Here is a 6000-nt window from a genome sequence, read left to right on the forward strand (position 1 = left end):
CCAAAGTTTTTCCACGAACCCATCTCGTGGAAAAAATGCATGATGGTTGGAAATGGTCTCACGGCCTCATCTCGAGGAAAAGCAACGCTGTCGGGGACCAAAGTGCAGCTAGCAATGGTCTTACAGACTCATAAATGCATGATGGTGATTGTATGTCGGACCCATCCAGAGAAAAAAAATGCATGACGCATGGAACTGGAGGATTGCCACCAATTATAGTGATATTTTCACTGTTAGAGACATAAAGTAGTTTAGGGAATTTTTTTTAATATATTATATTAATATAAGAGGTGCATCCTTGAAGTTATTAGGATAAAAAACTTAATTAGTTTTTCAATTAATATACAATTTAACCCATTGATATATGTTTCTGTCGAATACGGTAGATTTGGAGCTAAAATTCTAAAAAATATCAGCAGCAAAATTAGTTTTTTGAATATGCTTGCTACTTCTATTCAATATAGTATTTTAATCAAGGATAATGACTCTTTCTCAAGGATGGAGGTTGGTATACCTAATGACGATGAATAATATTTTCAGCTTTTGAAAAGGAGTATATTTTCAGCTTTTGGAATCTCGTGAAGCACAAAGGATTACCTGAGGTGAGCTTATTTAGGGACAAAGGATCCATAGAGAAGACTTGACTTGGGGTGCCTAGCATTAATTTTTTATTCATGTTTTTTCTTTTCAAAAAAAAAAAAAAAACCTTGACTTGGGGTCAACGTTTTAAGGTGGAATATAAGTTTTGATTAATTACTTTTATGCAATTCAATTTTTTTTTTTACTCTATGGTCATGATGAACATGACTTTCTTAAGCTAGTTGTAGCATATAGAAATTGTTTTTTTTTTTAATTAAAAAAATGGAAATATAATTCACATCCAAGCAAATACATTCACAAATTAATATAATAGGTTTTAATATTAACTTTTAATATATATAAAATGAAAGATATTAAGAGTTGATTAATAATATTGTTAAGCCATATATGTTTATAAAAATCATTTCTATTAAACATTTGCAATATGTACATACTTTGAATTTAATATTAGTAATTATATATAAAATTTATATAGTTAATAAAAACTGCTCCACTTTTGTTCTCTCCTCTCTCATTCACTATTGAAGGGCTTGTCTCTCTTTCTTTTATGTTTTCCATCTCTCAATCCTTCAAGATTCAAAATACATAGCCAATTTATGTTAGTAATATTGATAAAAAAATTAAAAATAACCAGAAAATAAATACAAAAAAATGATATTCTAGTAAAGCATTTACATTTCCATTGAAAGATGCGTTATATATTAATTATCTAAGGTCCATTGTCCATGAATTAATCGATAGTTGCATTCTAACCCTTGAGATTTATTTTTTATGCTTAAGTATTTAATTTTTTTTATAAACTAAATTGAAATTAAAGCATATTATCTATTCCCAAGCTTATGGAGCAAAAGTCTCATAGAAAAAACAAAAAACACTTGATAGCAATGGTCTCATGGACCATTCCACTGGCCTATATCATGGAAAAAATACAGATGGCAATAGTCTCACAAACCCATCTCACACTGCAAATTCCTATCCATCTTATGTGTTGACTGTGCTACAAAAAATAGACTGATAAGAACTATAGAAAGAACAAAAAAAAAGACTTATTGTCATGACAATGACATGAAGTATTTTACAAATATTATTATTTGTGGTTCATTTTATCAATGATATTGTCTGATTTTGCCATCACCATTAAAATTAAAGCATAATTTTCCACAAGTTAATTATTTCCAAAAAAAAAAAGTAGAAAGTCTTCCATATCCATCATCGTCATGCAAAGTGAGCTTCCTAGCAGTAACCTTTTATTCATGTTTTTTTTAAAAAAAAAAACTGGCATTGGGTAACTTTATAAGAAGAATACAAGTTTTTGGTTAATTAGTTTTATGCAATTCATTTTTTTTCCTACCATGCGGTTTTAATCAGCATTATTAAATTAGATTCAAGATATCTAAAACTAACTTGATTCATATTTGAAAAAACTTAAGTGAGAATTGACTCAATCAAACTTAATTGACTAAATAAATCAACTCATAACTTAATCAATTCAATCAAAACCTAATTTATTAAACTATGTAACGTATTTTGAATTTAATATTAATAATTATAACTTAAGTTTATTTAGTTAATAAAAACTGTTACACAATATACTCTCATCTTTTTCTCATTATTGTTTCTTCTTGTATTATTTTTGGTGCATGCTTTGTCTATCTTTTTTTTTCTTTTTGTCTCCATGAATACTTATAAAACTTATACAGGTTATTGGTCGAGTGATTAAATTTAAAATAATATTATTTTAAGATATATATTTAAAAAAAAATTATAACAACATCATTAATTTTAAAAGATAAATTTGGTAGATACTAAGTTGATCTACCATATTGATATAGTTTGATAATTTAACAATAAAACTTCATTTGAGCTAAATTCTAAAATCTTCGGATCATTAAGTTGACCTGGGAGCTTCTACCGGGTTTAATAACACTTCTAACGTCTCTGAATCCATCAAAATTCCTCTTCAATTTTCTCAAACAAACAATTAAATCCCCAATTAAACAAAAGGACGTAATGTAATAGTTAAAAAGAAATGGGCTAGGAGTGTGTGCCTAATTAATTTTGTAAACAGGCCTTGGGCTTCATAAGGGGGAGTACACAGCCTTCTCAACTTTATAATACTTTTAATCTGAATATCTTTCGTTTTCCTTTTAATTATTTGTTGTGGCATGACATGACGGAAAGGAAAATCACCTCCAAGAATAGAAGTCTTCATTGTCCGGAGGCTCTATGATTGAACACAAATGAAAAAAAAAGCTTTACGTACAGATGTTTGGGTTTGTTTAGAGAATGGGAAGGCATCGTTATAGCAAATAGGCTCAAAAGGTTGGATATGTTATTACTTCCTCGCCCTGTCCTCCGTTTTTATTTTATGCTAGCTAGCCTCTAATTTTGGCTCTACCACCTTTCTATACTAATACTCGACTATTATAAAAAAAGAAGAAGCAGAAGCAGAAGCAGAAATAACTTAGCGCGGTTGTGTATAGATAGTTTCCTTAAATGAAGCATGTACATGTCTGATGAGCAGAAAGACAAAAAAGAAGAAGGTAAATGGACTCCTGTATCGAGGACTCACCGTGGCCTTCTGCTGATGCCATGTGAATGGGAGGAACACCTTGCTCGTGAAGCTCTGTTGCAAACTGAGGACAGCATTGCATCACCACCATGGCAAACTCGGCATGACCGAGGAGTGCAGCAATGTGCAAAGGAGTGTTTGATGTTGTTGAATTAATTCTCGTAAAGCATTGACATTTCCGGTGAGAGCTGCATCGTATAATCTAGGGTCCATTGTTGATTAATCAGAGCACATATATTATCCAATTAAAAAAGAAGAAAAGCACATTATCCTTCTACTTTAGAATTTAGTTAGAAGAAGAGAAAGGAAAATTATCTTGAAAGGATTGGTTTTTTTTTTTTTATATAATCACCTGATATCTTCAAATTAGTTTTGAGGTTAAATACATAGCTCTGTTATATTTAAAGACAATGAATATACCACGAGACTAAAAATTATTTTATATCTAATTAAAATAAATACATAAATTAGTAATTTAGTTGTAATATTGTTAAGCAAATTAGTACCACTCACTTCCAAAGAGTATTTCCATTTAATCCAAAGTTAATGAAAATGAAGTACACAAATCACAAATTATTCTTACCCACCACTCCCAGAGATAGTTTTGGTGATGCTTTTGATTATAAATGTTGCCAAAAATATTTATAGCAAAAAAAATAAAAAAAAATACTAACTTGAATAAAATCTAGCTTCGTAAATTTTATGAACTAACGAAATTATAAGATTGTTGGAAAGTTTATTTTTGTCATTTGATAAGTATTTTTATGTTTTTTTAATTTGAAGTAATATATATGAGTATTATATAAAAATTTAATATTTATGAATGACTATATGTTTATATTTATTTCTTAATACTAATGCTTAAAGGATATAAAAATATGGTGTAGAATACATATATATATTAAAGAATATATATATAATGTTGAAAAATAAAAGTTATCTTTCAATTTATTTTTTATAATATAATTAAATACTAAAAAATATTTTTTAATTTATTTTGTATGAGACTGTCAAATATCAATTTATTTTTTTACAAAATCATTTTTCAAAAAAAAAATTCCTTTCTCTGACAAGCAAATAATGCCTTTGTATCTCATCTCTCAATCCTTGGAGATTCATCTTCTATTTTTTCAAACAAACCCCTCAATACCCAATTAAACCCAAGTTTTGTAATGTAATTGTTAAGAGCTTGATTTGTTTTATAATTTAATGTAGAATATTTTTTAAAAGTGTATTTTAATTAAAAATATATTAAAATAATATTTTTTTATTTTTTTATTTTTAACATAACACATTAAAATCTTTAAAAACAGATAAAAAATTAATTTAATATTTTTTTAATAAAAACAATTTGAAAAAAAAAAGGCAGAAGCTAAAAAGCATTAACAAACAAACACTGAGCTATATGTCTTATGCCAAAAATACTAGGATTTGACGGTTATTAGATTGTGTGTATGCCATAAAATTATGTATATAAGACGTGGTGTTTAATATTATAATGTATGATATATTTTTAAAAAATAATTTTTACTTAAAAATATATAAAAATAAAATTTTTAACTTATTTTTTATTTTTCATATCAAAACATTAAAATCATAAAAAAAATATTAATAAAATATTAATTTAATAAATAAATAAACGACCTCGAAACAATGGCTTGAATTGGGTAAGCAATTTTGACTTAATAATCCAAGCCACAAAACAAAAAGAAGAAGATGTTGACATTCTATCTTTCTTATTTCTAGGGTTATTAAACCCATCCCAGCACAATAAGTTAATCCAATGACTTGCTAATTCGATAGTTAACTTAAATTGAGCTTTAAATTAAATTTAATATGAATTGATATAGTTAAAATTAGTTGATTTAAGAAGAGCAAAATTTAATATGAATTGATATAGTTAAAATTAGTTGATTTAAGAAGAGCAACCATAACATTATTACATAATCAAAATCTAGTTTTACTTTTATTTTTTTTCTAAATAATATCATTATAATTAAAAAAATCATAAAATAATATTGTTTTAAGTTGATATGAGTCAATTCAGATAAAATTACCCCCCTCAGGACTCAAGCCTGACGTTATGGCATGGAAATGTTCCAGTTTAATAATTTTGTTATTTCCCCTTTAAACCATAACCCCTCCCTCATCACAGAGGTGAGCAACATTTGATTTTAAGTGAAAAATTAAATTGAACTAAACAATATTATATATTTCTTTTCAAATTAAAAATTGATTTTTTTAAAAAATTGGTTATTTAGTTTTTGGTTTAGTTTTTAATATTTTTAATTCGGTTTTATAAAATCCTAAATTATGGAGTCTATTTTGAAAATTAATTAAGTATAGGGACTAAAACATATATATATATATATATGCACGCGCGTGTATTAAAGTACTTAAATACATATTAAGTAATACTCTAAAACATGTGGGAAAAACACTGTGGATTGCTACAATGTTTTTTTTTCTAATTTTTTTAATTTTTTTTTCATAAAATTATTTTTATCGATTTTATTTTTTTAATATTGAGTTTGTTAAAAATTTAGTTTTGTAATTTTTTTAAAACACTGTGAATTGCTACAGTATTTCTATACATAGTTTTTTTTGTTATAATTTTTTTTTCAAATTATTTGTCGATTTTATTTTTTTATTTTTTAGGTTTTTTTATATTGTTATAGTATTTTTTTATATGGTTTTTTTATTATATTTTTTTTAAAAAATTATTTTTATCAATTTTAAATTCATAATTATAACATTATTAATTATATTTATTTTATAAATCTCGGGCATGCCATCTAGTACATAAGTAAAAAGAAAAAAACAAACAA

This window comes from Populus trichocarpa, chromosome 18 (genome assembly GCF_000002775.5).
Source record: "Populus trichocarpa isolate Nisqually-1 chromosome 18, P.trichocarpa_v4.1, whole genome shotgun sequence".
In the NCBI taxonomy this organism is placed as follows: domain Eukaryota; kingdom Viridiplantae; phylum Streptophyta; class Magnoliopsida; order Malpighiales; family Salicaceae; genus Populus; species Populus trichocarpa.